Source organism: Aquarana catesbeiana, linkage group LG10 (genome assembly GCF_042186555.1).
Source record: "Aquarana catesbeiana isolate 2022-GZ linkage group LG10, ASM4218655v1, whole genome shotgun sequence".
In the NCBI taxonomy this organism is placed as follows: Eukaryota; Metazoa; Chordata; class Amphibia; order Anura; family Ranidae; genus Aquarana; species Aquarana catesbeiana.
In genome coordinates this window covers 106,331,123-106,347,824 of record NC_133333.1, presented here as the reverse complement: position 1 = coordinate 106,347,824, position 16,702 = coordinate 106,331,123, and the positions used below count along the sequence as shown (strand labels likewise).

The 16,702-nt window shown below is 40.8% G+C and overlaps 1 long non-coding RNA gene across 1 annotated transcript in view; it reads left to right on the top strand.

Annotated features, from left to right (window-relative positions):
* Window positions 1-12,881, top strand: part of LOC141110791 (uncharacterized) — a 28,781-nt gene extending 15,900 nt beyond the window's left edge. Inside the window, exon 2 of the long non-coding RNA XR_012236343.1 lies at window positions 9,994-12,881. This is a non-coding gene — a long non-coding RNA (uncharacterized lncRNA). The remainder of the gene's footprint in view (window positions 1-9,993) is intronic.
* Window positions 12,882-16,702: the final 3,821 nt, after the last annotated feature.

Below are 16,702 nucleotides of genomic sequence, written 5' to 3'. Positions count from 1 at the left end.
TAAAGTGAGTGCTGAAATAATCATTTAAAATAACAGCTTACTGAAAAGACACTGTATTTTATTACATTTTCAACAGGAAGAATGTCTATTTTAAGTTTAAAAAAAAGTGTCCAACAAATACAAGGCTGAGAAAGGTAAACTCTTTTCTCTATGTAAATACTTTAAACTGAGATTGGTTTGAAAACATTTAAGGCTGACCATACACTACACAATCTGATTGTACAATCTCCTTTAGATCTATAATCTGATATTTAGTGCAAGGGCCTGCCTGATTTCATACAAATAGAATGGATTGTTTAGGTTTGTCCTCATATTACATAGTTTTGTAAAATCCAAAGCAGATTGTACAATCAGATTGTATAGAGTATGGCCAGCTTTAAACCTTGAGAGGACATTATTATTATTATTATTATTATACAGGATTTATATGACGCCAACAGGTTACACAGGGCTTTACAATATAAAAGGGAGACGGTGCAGTTACAATACAATAGAATGCAAGATGGGTAGGAGGGCCCTGCTCAGAAGAGCTTCCAATCTAATAGGGTGGGGCAAGTGGTACAAAAGGTTGTAACTGTGGGGGATGAGCTGATGAAAGTAAAAAAAGATTAGATGGAGGCGTGATAGGCTTCCCTGAAGAGATACGTTTTCAGGGATTAAAGCAGCCAGACTAGGAGATAGTTGGACAAATTGAGGCAGAGAGTTCCAGAGGATGGGAAAGGCTTTGGAGAAGTCTTGGAGATGAACATGGGAGGAGGAGACAAGGGAGACATGGGACACCCCCCTGAGCCATGATTGGCTAAAGGAACCCTACCTTGGCCAATCATGGCTCTCACAGCAGATTTCACTGTGATTGGCCAAAGCATGCAGGTCAGGTGCATGCTTTGGCCAATCAGCGGCCATAAATGCACTGCGATCTCAGAGTTGTGAATGGCTTTGTATGTTGTTAGTATTTTGAATTTGATTCACTGAATGATCAGAAGACAGTGTAGGGATTGGAGGAGAGGGTTGGTAGACACTGAGCGGTTGGTAAGGTAGATAAGCCTGGCAGCAGCATTCATGATAGACTGAAGAGGGGATAGCCTATGGAGAGGCAGGCCAATGAGAAGGGACAATAGTCAAGGCAAGAGATAACAAGGGAGTGAATGAGGAGCTTGGTGGTTTCATTGGTTAAAAAGGGTTGAAGATTAGAGATGTTACAGAGGTGAAGTCTGCAAGATTTTGACAAGGATTGTATTTGAGGTGGAAAGGACAGATCATAGTCTAGGATTACACCGAGTACTCTGGTATGAGGTGAGGGATTTATGGTTTGCATTACTGACCTTGATGGAAAAGTCATGGAGAGGCGCATGGGCGGGAGGGAATATTATCAGCTCGGTTTTAGAGAAATGAAAATCGAACAGAGGTTCTAAATCTTCCCAAAAAGAAAGTTTGGGCTACAACTCCACTTTGAAGAAAATATGGAGCCTGGTGTCACTGTCCACTTCTTTAGAAAATGCTAATTGCCAGGCAGTCATGATAATGGCCTTAATGCTTCCGGAGTCACTGACCAGAAACAGGTTTGTAAGTAAGGTGTCCGAATTTCATTCTAAATTCACAAGCTGTCTGTTACAAATCAATACCTTAGGAAATCTGATGACCAGAATGACTGCCAGGAAGCTAGCATTTTTAGAAGAAAAGAAAAGTGCCCTATTATTAGTGTCAGTGGGAGGAACAGTGCCCCGTCATTGGTGTCAGTGGGGGATTAGTGCCCCATCATTGATGTCAGTGGAGGAATAGTGCCCCATCATTGATGTCAGTGGGAAGAATAGTGCCCCGACATTGGTGTCAGTGGGAGGAATAGTGCCCCGACATTGGTGTCAGTGGGAAGAATAGTGCCCCATCATTGGTGTCAGTGGAGGAATAGTGCCCCATCATTGATGTCAGTGGGAAGAATAGTGCCCCGACATTGGTGTCAGTGGGAGGAATAGTGCCCCGGCATTGGTGTCAGTAGGAAGAATAGTGCTCCATCATTGGTGTCAGTGGGAAGAGTAATGCCCCATCATTGGTGTCAGTGGGAAGAATAGTGCCCCATCATTGGTGTCAGTGGGAGGAATGGTGCTCCATCATTGATGTCAGTGGGAAGAGTAATGCCCTATCATTGGTGTCAGTGGGAAGAATAGTGCCCCATCATTGGTGTCAGTGGGAAGAATAGTGCCCCATCATTGGTGTCAGTGGGAGGAACAGTGCCCATCATTGGTGTCAGTGGGAAGAATAGTGCCCCGTCATTGGTGTCAGTGGGAAGAATAGTGCCCCGTCATTGGTGTCAGTGGGAGGAATAGTGTCCCATCATTGATGTCAGTGGGAGGAATAGTGCCCCATCATTGGTGTCAGTGGGAGGAACAGTGCCCCATCATTGATGTCAGTGGGAAGAATAGTGCCCTGTCATTGGTGTCAGTGGGAAGAATAGTGCCCCATCATTGATGTCAGTGGGAGGAATAGTGCCCCATCATTGATGTCAGTGGGAAGAATAGTGCTCCATCATTGGTGTCAGTGGGAAGAATAGTGCTCTGTCATTGATGTCAGTGGTAAAAACAGTGCCCCATCATTGGTGTCAGTGGGAGGAATAGTGCTCGATCTTTGGTGTCAGTGGGAAGAATAGTGCCCCATCGTTGGTGTCAGTGGGAAGAATAGTGCCCCATCATTGGTGTCAGTGGGAAGAATAGTGCCCCATCATTGGTGTCAGTGGGAAGAATAGTGCTCCATCATTGGTGTCAGTGGGAAGAATCGTGCCCCATCCTTGGTGTCAGTGGGAAGAATAGTGCCCCATCATTGGTGTCAGTGGGAAGAATAGTGCTCCATCATTGGTGTCAGTGGGAAGAATAGTGCTCCATCATTGGTGTCAGTAGGAAGAATAGTGCTCCATCATTCGTGTCAGTGGGAAGAATAGTGCTCCATCATTGGTGTCAGTGGAAAGAATAGTGCCCCGGCATTGGTGTCAGTGGGAGGAATAGTGCCCCATCATTGGTGTCAGTGGGAAGAATAGTGCCCTGTCATTGGTGTCAGTGGGAGGAACAGTGTCCATCATTGGTGTCAGTGGGAGGAACAGTGCCCATCATTGGTGTCAGTGGGAGGAATAGTGCCCCGTCATTGGTGTCAGTGGGAGGAATAGTGCCCCGTCATTGGTGTCAGTGGGAGGAATAGTGTCCCATCATTGATGTCAGTGGGAGGAACAGTGCCCCATCATTGGTGTCAGTGGGAGGAACAGTGCCCCATCATTGATGTCAGTGGGAAGAATAGTGCCCTGTCATTGGTGTCAGTGGGAAGAATAGTGCCCCATCATTGATGTCAGTGGGAGGAATAGTGCCCCATCATTGATGTCAGTGGGAAGAATAGTGCTCCATCATTGGTGTCAGTGGGAAGAATAGTGCTCTGTCATTGATGTCAGTGGTAAGAACAGTGCCCCATCATTGGTGTCAGTGGGAGGAATAGTGCTCGATCTTTGGTGTCAGTGGGAAGAATAGTGCCCCATTGTTGGTGTCAGTGGGAAGAATAGTGCCCCATCATTGGTGTCAGTGGGAAGAATAGTGCTCCATCATTGGTGTCAGTAGGAAGAATAGTGCTCCATCATTGGTGTCAGTGGGAAGAATAGTGCCCCATCATTGGTGTCAGTGGGAAGAATAGTGCTCCATCATTGGTGTCAGTGGGAAGAATCGTGCCCCATCCTTGGTGTCAGTGGGAAGAATAGTGCCCCATCATTGGTGTCAGTGGGAAGAATAGTGCTCCATCATTGGTGTCGGTGGGAAGAATAGTGCTCCATCATTGGTGTCAGTAGGAAGAATAGTGCTCCATCATTCGTGTCAGTAGGAAGAATAGTGCTCCATTATTGGTGTCAGTGGAAAGAATAGTGCCCCGGCATTGGTGTCAGTGGGAAGAATAGTGCCCCGGCATTGGTGTCAGTGGGAGGAATAGTGCCCCATCATTGGTGTCAGTGGGAGGAATAGTGCCCTGTCATTGGTGTCAGTGGGAGGAACAGTGTCCATCATTGGTGTCAGTGGGAGGAACAGTGCCCATCATTGGTGTCAGTGGGAGGAATAGTGCCCTGTCATTGGTGTCAGTGGGAAGAATAGTGCCCCGTCATTGGTGTCAGTGGGAGGAATAGTGTCCCATCATTGATGTCAGTGGGAGGAACAGTGCCCCATCATTGGTGTCAGTGGGAGGAACAGTGCCCCATCATTGATGTCAGTGGGAAGAATAGTGCCATGTCATTGGTGTCAGTGGGAAGAATAGTGCCCCATCATTGATGTCAGTGGGAGGAATAGTGCCCCATCATTGATGTCAGTGGGAAGAATAGTGCTCCATCATTGGTGTCAGTGGGAAGAATAGTGCTCTGTCATTGATGTCAGTGGTAAGAACAGTGCCCCATCATTGGTGTCAGTGGGAGGAATAGTGCTCGATCTTTGGTGTCAGTGGGAAGAATAGTGCCCCATCGTTGGTGTCAGTGGGAAGAATAGTGCCCCATCATTGGTGTCAGTGGGAAGAATAGTGCTCCATCATTGGTGTCAGTAGGAAGAATAGTGCTCCATCATTGGTGTCAGTGGGAAGAATAGTGCTCCATCATTGGTGTCAGTGGGAAGAATAGTGCCCCATCCTTGGTGTCAGTGGGAAGAATAGTGCCCCATCATTGGTGTCAGTGGGAAGAATAGTGCTCCATCATTGGTGTCAGTAGGAAGAATAGTGCTCCATCATTCGTGTCAGTGGGAAGAATAGTGCTCCATCATTGGTGTCAGTGGAAAGAATAGTGCCCCGGCATTGGTGTCAGTGGGAAGAATAGTGCCCCGGCATTGGTGTCAGTGGGAAGAATAGTGCCCCGGCATTGGTGTCAGTGGGAGGAATAGTGCTCCATCATTGGTGTCAGTGGGAGGAATAGTGTTCCATTATCATAATTTTATTTTTGTTATAATTTTTTTTTTTTAGCAGCCCCGTTGGGGGGCTTTATTGAAATATACAGTAATGAGTCTAAACAGACCCCTAATGTCTCTCTTTTTAGACTATGGGCAAAGATTCCCCAGTCCCTTTCTTGGCAGCTTCACCTGCACTGTACAGTGAACAAATGGGAAGTGTCATGCTGAGAGGCTTCCTGTTCATTCACAAACTAAAGCATAGTAAAGATAGTTTACTATGCTTTGTCATGCACACAGGAGTGATTGGTGCAGATCACTCACTGTGTTTACTCAGAAAAGGAAGGGGATGATAAATGAAATATTTACCAGCCCCTTCCCTGGCTCTCCATCCTGAAAGAAACTTCTCCCGCAGCCATCTGGAGAGAAGGGAAGCTGGAAGTACTGCAGAGGGGAGATAGGGGGTGCCAGAAAGCAGTGGAAATTGGCACCGCACAAGGTGATTAGGGTGTGCCCAGGTGTGCCCAGGCTGTAAACATGTTGCAACTGCTGCAAAAATGATACCTCTGTGGCATTGAGCAGACAGTGCCACAGTCAAATGCAACCCATTCAACAAATGGGGCCACACAATCACTGGGGAAGGCATGCAGTTGCGATGCAGACTTCTCAAGCTTTTCAGAGAGGTGGTGAGGGCTGTCACTAGTGTAAATGAGCCCCAAAAGAGGACTTCTTATCTACACAACAGGAAGTGCTGGGAAATCTACCCATTGGGACACATATTGCAAAAAAAAAAAATAATAATAATAATAACATATTTTTGAACCTTTTCCTACTTCATAAAACAATGAAAAAAGAATGTATCGACTTTAAATATATATTTAAATATGATATATTTGTTGTACTATTTCATTGTGATTTGCAAGATTGTCGTATTTATTGGGAATTCTCATAAAATGTGTACAGAGCTGAGCGCACAGGTACTCCAATGGTAACCAGAGCAATGCTTCCTTTTATCAGATAACGGGAACATGACCAGGAGGATTTTAATCATTGCTATGAGCAACCAGGACACTTTTCTTCATATTCTCCTTGTTCCAGCATCATAAGTTGATCAGCACACCTCAGTCAGTAGCCATACACTATACAATCAGATTGTACAATCTTCTTTAGATCTATTACGTACTATGTAGTACAAGGCCAGGGCCTGCTCTCATTAATACAAACTGAATAGATTGTTTAGGTGTGTCCTCCTATTACTTCATTTCAGGAAACCTAATGATGGCCATACATGCTTCAATTTTATTATCCAAATGTGTGTGATTTGATTCAAATTACTAAATTGACAACTAATCAAACAGCCACAACTTCCCTTTTGATCGATTTACACTCAATTTAGAGTCGATCAAGCTGAACTGACGAGCCAGAGCGGAAAATTATCGTTAGCTTTGTATTGATCGGCAGCAATGAGATGCTTTTGTCATAAATCTGATCATAATTTGATTGACCAGTTTATGAGATTGCATAGTGGAGACAAGGATATGATTGATCATAACTTTCAACTATTAATTGAATTCCACTTCCCTGTGTGTGGTATATTGGTTGTCAACTATAGTTTGATTATTCCTATCCGGAGGCATCGATCAGAAAAGAAATCAATCGTTTGTTGAAGCGTGTATGGCCACCATTGAAGGGATTGTGCAGAGATTGTATGGTGTATCTAATAATTCGATGATGGCAGATGCTGCCCTCATCTAATAACACATTGCAGAGACAATATAAGAACAATCTATAGATTGTATGGAGTTTTCTGGCAGTGATCGGTGTGATGAATCTGCAGAGAACACACACAGGTCGGATCTCCTCCAATAGGACAGAAGGAGAAGGCAGAGCCAAGGAGAAGCTGCCTGTCATCTAATAGACATTGTACAGCCTGCAGACTGGGACTGGTCGTTCATCGTGTATGAAGAACAGAGCGATCCCATTCAGCGATCCGTGTGTAAGTATCTCTCCATACAGACAATGGAGGGAACAGTGTACAACGCCCCGGCCATGGCGGCGCTCCACGTGTGTGCGAGGAAGAGGCAGCGAGCGCCCGATCTGCAATGTACCATCATACACGTCCTACACATCGCATCCGATCAGATCGCTCACTACCTAGAGTCTTCTCTGCACCATTAGATCGCAATGATCTCACTAAGACCCCAACAAGACAATCTATCTTATTCTATACACTCCGATACACCAGGTGACCCGAATTTACTATTTATTCACCTGAAAATATCCTGACATGACAGATTCACCCCAGGTGACAGCTGAGCCCTCCCCCACCCCCACCCCGATCTGCATCCAATGGGGGGCGTTCTATTTCTAGGGAGACGCCTCTGTCTATGGGGAGGACAGGTGTCCCCAAATGGGGAGGACATGATCACTCCAAGGGTCCAATAAAAGATCCAATATGTATCAATTACAGATTATTTATTGATTGGAAGATGACTGCAGACACTGGCTGCTTATTGACACCTGCACAATGTATATATATATATAAAATAAATCCAGTAATGTGATATATTCATCTACTGTAGATTAACTGCAGTTCTTGGTTGGAGGGAAACTGTATATTTCAGGGACAATTGGGTGCAATCTCTCTCTCCCTCTTTTTCTATATACAGTTAATAACTGCAGTAACGTATTATATTCATCTACTGTATATAATGATGTAACTTCTCTCTCTCTCATTCCCTCTTTCTTTCTTTCATTTTTTCTCTCTTTCTAATTCTCTCTCTTTTATTCCCTCTCTCTATTTCTAGTTCTCTCTCCCCCTGTCTCATTCCCCATCTTTGTAATGCTCTCTCTCTCTCTCTTTCTCTCTCTCTCTCTCTCTCTCTCTCTATCTCTCTTTTTCATCCCCTCTCTATATATAGTTAATAACTACAGTAACGTACATATACGTTATAATATAAGTAAGGATATATTCATCTACTGGGATAACATAACTGGGTAACTGGCTACTTTAGGAACATACAAGATACAAGTTGGTCTATACATTATATTCTTTATACTTTGGAGAGCATCTCTCTCTCTCTCTCTCTCTCTCTCTCTCTCTCTCTCTCTCTCTCTCTCTCTCTCTCTCTCTCTCCTTAATAACTACAGTAACGTATTATATTATTCATCTACTGTAGCATAGTAACATAACTGGCTACTTTTCTGGGTAATTTCTCTCTCTCACCCTCTCTTTTTATTCGCTCTCTCTCTCTCTTTCTAACTACCCCCCCCCCCCCTCTCTCTCTCTCTCTCTCTCTCTCTCTCTCTCCATCTCTCTCTCTATCATCCTCTCCCTCTCTATATATAGTTAATAACTACAACAACGTATATATACGTTATAATAAAGTAACGTTGTATACTGGGATAACATAACTGGGTTACTGACTACTTTAGGAACATACAAGTTGGTCTATACATATAGACTGCCACGTTATATTACATTATATTCTTCATACTTTGGAGGGCAAATTCTCAGATAAATTATTATATAAATATAATTTTTAATATGGTTAATATAATATGATATATATATATATATATATATATATATATATATATATATATATATATATATATATTACACTGTAACTACATTTACATATACATTATTAAATTATATTTCTGCTGTAACATAGCTGCAATTTTTCGGGTGGCAAGTGTCTACTTCAGGAGCCCACAATGTGCCTATGTACATCTATTCTGTAGAGACTACAGTAACATGTTATACTCATCTCCTGTAACATATCTGCAATTATTTGGGAGTAAGTGACGACTAGATGAAGAGAATTGTGTCCAGATAGGCAGGGAGTAATGATAGTTCAGGATATCAGGGAGAGATGGACACAAAGCTGATATGACAGTCTGTATAGAAGAGTACAATGGGAAAATGAAGCAGATCCATAGATAATCTGGACAGATCCCCATGATTCCCCATATCACAGGCTGCATTGTGTCTCCCTGATACAGATCTGTACATGTGTCTGAGGACTCTAATGAAGACGTATGGGGGCAGAGCCTGGATAAAACGATAAAACTCTATAAATGATATGTTACTGCTCTGTGCATCACTTATGCCCTATATATGACCATTTAAACATTGTATATGAATGGTGTAAATGAATGTTAGTGAATCTGATGTTCTTGCCATGCCTAGCTGGTAATAATGGTGAAAATGGCTCAGACTGGCTTCCATGCGGCTCATGGCTAGGTTTGTGTCCGCTGTTGGTAGCCTGATCTGCGGCTTAGTGACTTGAAAATGTCCCGTACACAGCGACCCCCGCTGGCCGTGTGCGGTAGAGCAGTCGAGGCTCAGCGGAGCTGCACGGAGCGATGACAGGAGGGGAGAAAAGGGGGAGCCTCGCCTCGCCGATCTCCGCTCCAGAACCGGGCACAAGGCACATCACAGTGACCCCTCAACACCTGCCTAGGTGGGGAGGGAGGAGGGAATCCCTAACGCAATCCCTACGGCTCTGATCGCCTGTTCTAGACATAGGGGAAAACAGAAACGCCCAGTTTTAACGGTCAGAGATGGGGGGATCTACACAACTATGATTCTAATCTCTTTTTTTTCATCTGTGTCTTTTTTTCTGCTTCTCAATGTCACTAAAAATTTACTTAATTTGTAATCTGCTTTCACATGATCACTGAATCCTCACTGCATCTTATGGAGGCAGATCATAGCATGCAGAAAAGGCTGAAACAGCAAAAAAAAAAAAAAAAAGAAAAAAAAATATCGAATAGGGAAAAAAGTATTTAAAAAAATATATACTAGAGAGTGCAATAAAAATAAACAGTGATTAGTGTTATAGAGAAAAAAAAACTGCAGCCTGCCTATAAATGAATGACTGCAGAGCTAAGCTGTGTAATCACACACATCTGCATTGTCTCTAATTCGGATAATTGATACAATATATCATTTACAGTCTAAACCAGTCACAACAGTCAGAAACAACAAACACAAATCCAATCTAAAGGGCTGGAAAACAGGAGAGATTTGGGTGCTGCTGCACGTGTTGTACACACTGCACTGTCATTATCCCCATAATAAACTCTCTTTTTTTTTTCTTCAAAGGTAAAATGTATAAAGAAGAATGAAAGAAAATTGAAAAAATGTGCAAAAAAGGAAATAAAAGATGCAAAACGAACTTACCAGACATTGGTGAAAATAAAGGTGTCTTTCCTTAATGGCAATGAAAAGTCTCCCTGTGATTGTGCTGTGTATCAGCCCCAGCAAAAGGGAAAATAGGGTGCAAGAAAAGAAATTCTTCAAAGTTCATTAAATCATCCAAGTCCCTGGTCCCAAATCCCCACTGGAGATATACAATACAAATGTATTATACCTACAGATATATGATTGAAATTTATCCCCACCATGCCATCTATTTAAAAACTCCAGAATCCAATGATTTGACAATCAATGATTGCGCGATAGTTACAATTTGAATATTCAAAGCCCTAACAAAAAGACAGATCTTTTTTTGAAACAAAGCACCTCTCCATAGAACTGAGGGTCTCTAGGAATAAGATTTGATGTCACTCCCTCCCACTGTCCCATTTTTTTCAAATTTTACAACTTTTTATACCACTTTCCCCAAATTTTAGCTGTCACTTTACAAAGAAGCCCACAATTTGCAGGGCAAGGAGAAGCAGATGGACAGAGACATGTTCACTTGTCAGGAGGGATAGGACATGATCTGATGGGGCCGTGGGATGATTTTTGGGGGGTCGTGTTGGGCTTATTTTGGGGGATTTTGGGTTATACAGCTGGAATATGCCATTCAGGGGGTGTGGCAGTTTAGCACACAGCAAGTCGGTGTGTCAGAAATACAGGCCAGGCGCCTCTGCTCTGCTACAGCCCTGGATGTCAGCTCTGCAGGGAGTGCTACACTCATCCAAACTCACCAAAAACACACAAAACACACTTATTCTTATTTATTTTTTACAGAATGCTTATTGCACCGTAATCTTCACTTATCAAAGAGTAATATTATTTAACAAAAAAAAAAAACAAGCTGTTATACAGCAAGGGAAAGGTAATCACAGGCACATGCAACACACAGACACATGTATGTATTGTGCATTTGATCACATTTTCACTGTTGTATAATTGCTTGCTTTTTATATATGCATTTTTTTTTTTTTAGTAACGCTGTTGCTATATAGACATTCATCAGCCACTCTCCGCTAATTGTGAACATTCGCATCAATCGCTGCGAAAGAGTGTTCATCTAAACACTGCTACAATGCTACCTCCATCATCACACACATAAATATATGTTTGGCATGCTCTAAGTTGATAACAGTTTCCCTGTTGTTTAACTGTTTGTGTGTTTTTTAATAAGTATGGAGGAGAACATATAGTGTATATATATATATATCTATATATCTATAGATATATAGATATATAGATATATATATATACACATATACATACACACACACACAGAAATAGAAGAAATAGAATACACACACACACATATTATACACACCCACATACAAACATATGTGTGTATATATATATATATATATATATATATATATATATATATATATGCATATTGTGCATTTTATTACATTTTTACGGTTGCATAATTATTTGCTTTTTAACATGTTGCATCTCATCTATAGTGGAGGAGTGTCCTTGCCATTCTCTATACATACTCCTTATATGTTTTAACAACTCTTGTGTACATGAACCTTCTCTGTATATGTGCATTACATATATGTGTGTGATATAATGGTTATGTTACAGTCCCCAACCTTATATGCTCACACTCATATTGTTTATACTGTATAGCCCATATACAGTGTATATATCTATATATATAGATATATATATATATATATATCTATATATATATACTGTATATATATATATATATATATATATATATATATATATATACAGTATGGAACGGATATATATATATATATATATATATATATATATATATATATATATATATATATATATATATATATATATATCTAATTAGCTATCTACAGGGTCGTGTGGATGATAGGATATGTACACTTCATATGTATATAAAACATAGATGTATATGTGTATAGAATAAAAGTGTGTGTATATAATTTATAACTGTACATATTATTGTTATTTATTACTTTTTTTTACTGATTATTTGCTCTGCAAATGTTATTAACCTGCATCCTTGTTGTAAAGCCCTGGGCAAGATCGTATGGAATTAAATTATATATATATGTGTGCAGATTGATGACTCCAGTGTACTATGACATGCACCCTCTGGCACGATCAGTATGTACATGTTGTATATAGTGGGCCTTGTTTGCTCTTGCTGCACCTCTCAGGACATTTCCACGCACAGGAAGGTGAAAGTGATGGCAGGGGATGGGGAAGTGGTGCAGCTATAATGTGAATGGCCGCGGTACAAGCCATGCCCACAGAAGTAGGCTTTTTGTGAAAGCGATTTTTTTCTACTTTAATTATTTTTACCTCTTTAGGGCAAGAATACCAATAACTCATCCAATTCACTTAGACTGTTTATCACTTTCCACAAAGCCTTTAGTTGGGATAAAAAAGAAAAATGGAAAGTATTTCAGTAAATAGACAGCTAGCCTTTACATTAAAATCCTATTGACTTACTGTGTGTAAGTACATATGACTTTTGCGTTATGCAGTACAGGGTAATGTCTTTTTGTAGGTTATTATAGAAGTTATAAATACGGTTACAGCACCACCTGCTGCTAGGAAAATGTATTTATGTTTTGTTAGAATAAAGCTCTGGGAGAAGACTGTGCAGGATGCCATTGCTAAACTTCATTTGAAAATACTATCTGCCTGGCTTTCTTTTGCTTTAGTGCTTTCTAAGGCACTGGCTCAGAACAGGTATGCAGTAAGTAAGCATATCTGATTTAAATACTTGTTTAAAGTGACACTAAACTGCGGTTTACAAAATAAAAAATTGCCAAATCTCCAAATTCCTTTCTTATTGTTGCTGTGATCCGACATCCAGTTAGAGGGTGTCTCTGTTCATTCTCCACGTCCCCGCTGTATGTAGGAATGTAGCCACCCTCTCTTGCTCGCACCTGAGATGATCTAGAGGCTGTGGGGTTGATTTATGAAATAACTGGAGAGTGCAAAATCTGGTGTAGCTCTGCATAGAAACCAATCAGCTTCCAGGTTTTTATTTTTGTTAAAGTTTAATGAAACAAACCGAAACTAGAAGCTGCTTGGTTTCTATGCACAGATTCTGCACTCTCCAGTTTTAGTAAATCAACCCCTATGAATAACGAACTATGGGATTTGTAGTGTGCATAGAGCAGTGCACATGATGGAAAATAATAGTGCACTGGTTATTCCAAACAAATGGAAGTGAGGGGGAAAAGGAGAGGTTTGGGAGCTTTAGAGGTTCTGGAGCAATAGAGGATGTTACAAGGTGGCTGAAAAAAACACAGAAAGAAACAGTTTGTTTTTTTTGTTTTGGCTGGTTATCAAACAGATTTGCTTATTGCTAAACATGACTGGCCTACTGTCACATACCTGTCAATGGAGTTTAAGATGAAGAGGCTGGCCTCTTACAGAGTTCATGTCCATGCACCCTTAGTAGTGGAGACAGGGACTGCTAGGGCAACAGAAGGGTGCAGGTGCCAGGAATTTGAATCAGCAAGCCTGAGCTTCGGAATACTGAGGTCAGATGAGCAGAAGCGTGGAGTCACGTCACAAACTGAGTTGGGTAACAGCAGATAGGAATAGAATCACGATAAAAGTCCAGGTCAGAGACAGCCAAGGGTCAGCAATGTACTGGCAGTGAAGTACAACATTAGAAGGCAGAATCGTATTTAAAAATTCAAGGCCGAGGTTGGTAACACTGGTGAGCAGCAGACTTGAGTAGGCAAGGGAAGATGTTGGTAAATGTAGACTATATACTTTCTTTACTACAGGTTCCATGTAAAACATTTTTAAGTAACACTTTCTTAAAGCGGTGGGCTCTAATAGAGTGTATTAAATGTTCTACTCCATGGTCCCATACTTCCTCCCCGCCAGACCACCAGTCCACTGAAGCTGCTCCTCTGCTCCAGTCTTGTGGTCTTTCCCCAAAACCAACATCTGCATGTGCAATGTAGGATCGGTGTGCAGCTTGCATTTGTTTGTGTATTCTTTGCAAAGTAACATTTCATCACATTCGCAAATTCCTTTGCAACGTGCAACTTTCCCTGCAATGTGAACAGCCTATTTGCCTTAAAGTGTTTCTTAAATCCACAACAGTAAAATCAGTCTGTATATGCAGTAAAGCATGCTTGTTATACTCACTGTGAAACCTAAGGGGTTAATACTTAGCATTGTGTAAAAAAGCTGATCCTGTCTTCTCTGATCCTCCCCTCCTTCCACTGTCCCCAATATATTTCCTGATAATACAGAACCAGGGGACAGGCTGCACATGCTTAGTTTGGTGTGTATTGCTAGAGAGGTTTTTTTTCCTGGGAGGGTGCATGTGATCAGCACAGGGCCAATCAGAACTGTCCAGACAGAGGGTCAGGGGTCATACGGCCTCATAGAACATTCAGAGCAGAATGAAAACTCCTCCTACAAGCTTTAACCAGATACTGATAGAAGTCATAAAACTGCTATATACGGCTGCTGAAAAAAGGTATTTAGCAGTTTATGTTTACTAAAATAATTACTGTTACATAGTTACATAGTTAGTCAGGTTGAAAAAAGACACAAGTCCTTCTAGTTCAACCATAAAAATAAGTAAATAAATAAAAAATAATATCATACAATCCCATATACCCAATCCTATACCCACAGTTGATCCAGAGAAAGGTGAAAAACCTCAGCAAAGCATGATCCAATTTGCTACAGCAGGGGAAAAAATTCCTTCCTGATCCCCCAGAGGCAATCGTATTTTTCCTGGATCAACTTTACCTATAAATGTTAGTACCCAGTTATAATTGCATTTCCATGTTCTGTGTACTGTGGGAGACCAGATATAGTGAATGCAGGGTCCTGGGTTTAGTAACACTTTAAGGAAACTAACCGCACTATATGAGTTTGTGGGGTTGTAGGGGCTGTCACTATTTATTTTTGCAAACAGTCCTTATGCACCATTTTTTTCTGTTTTGATGTTTTCTTTCAGTTTTTTTCAAGGAAATACAATCATTGGTGTGACAGTTCAGTAAGTCTGTACAATAGTCATACAGACAATATGCATGGTGGTTAAACTGCATGTACAGGTATGTTTGCCAATAAAACAGAGGAAAAAGAAGTTGTATAATCGTGTTAACTGAAATATGCCAATAAAACAGATGTACCAGCCTCTGTGGGTTTCACATCATGTGTGCCTTTTAACTAAGTCATAAAAAAGCAAGGGAAACTAAGATTACTACAATTGTTTTTTTGTATTTCAATAGATTTTTTTTGGAGTTTTAGAATTAAGCATAAGAAACAAATCAAAAACTAATTTTACACTTATTTCCATCCAAGAAGAAAAAAATGCAGAATTTACATATAGTAGTACCAGCAAATAGCTTTGAAATTGAGGAACAATAGAATCCATTTGCAACACAGATAACTTCTCTATATCATACCTACCTCTTAGATATTACAGATAACAAGATCTAACAAGTCTGCTCACAATCAGTGAGTACTAACACAAATAACTGCATCAAGATAGATTAATGACCAGGTAAGCAATATTCAATTTACAGGCCTGTATCCACTGTCCATCCAAAGTAAAGTTATGTGTGGGAGGGATTGGGTATAAGTTGCATAGTCTTACTAGATGATAATTTCAGTAGAGCCTACCTATTGTGAAATTTAGTGATGTTACCCTCCTTGTAGGCCATTATCGTAGCTGTATATTTCCTCCAGTTGTGTAACAACCTCTCCTACGTTAAGAGCTATTGTGGACCTCCAATTACACACCAACGTCAAGCGGGCTGCAAAAATCAACTACATAAATAAAGCTTTCAGTGCAAGGGGAATTTTTCTACATCTTTTTTTTCTTTCATAAATGTTTTATTAGTAATAAAGAGAGCAAATATCATTTAGAACAGGTAACAATAGTACATACATGTAAACATATGTTGCAACCTCTACATACAGTGTTGAAGATGACAAGAGGCCATAAATGTATAGAGCATTTAACGGTGAGGCTTATCAAGGATGGTCAACAGGTCCATCGCTAATTGAGTAAGTAACAAGAATTTTATTCTTTTGAGAGAGTCATATATGGTAAATACCAAATATATAGGCGTCTCTAGGAAGTCAAAGAGGATCTACTGTAAAGTGAATAGATCCCGTATCCCATGGCTTTAGGATGGGGTTTTAGTGTCGTCGTAGAGGACCAGTTTCGTTGATGGACGAAGTAAGTCTATATATTAAAGAGTAAATGGATATCTCTGAGTATTCATAATGAGCAAAAAGGTATTAAGATTTAAAACAGGGTTCGGCATAGGCTGGCGGTAGTTGAGGAACCTGGAATATGTTAAGAAGGGCTGATAAGCCTTCACATAAGGTAATGTGGTCAATGTTGAAAGTGAGTTCATCGTATGTCAAAGGGGACATTAGATGAAAGGAAGGATAGAGGGAGAGTATCAAGGTGGGAAGATGGATGCAGAAGGAAAGGTGGGAGGGGAGGGATGGGAAGGGGGACCATCTCTCACTCCTTTCATTGGTTTGCATAGGGAAAGGGGCTGATTGTCTTTCATTTAGGTGGTGGATTTAATATTTTTAGATGCTTACGAGGGATAAAGGTTATATATCTTTATAAGCTTAATAGATATTTATTGACATCAGT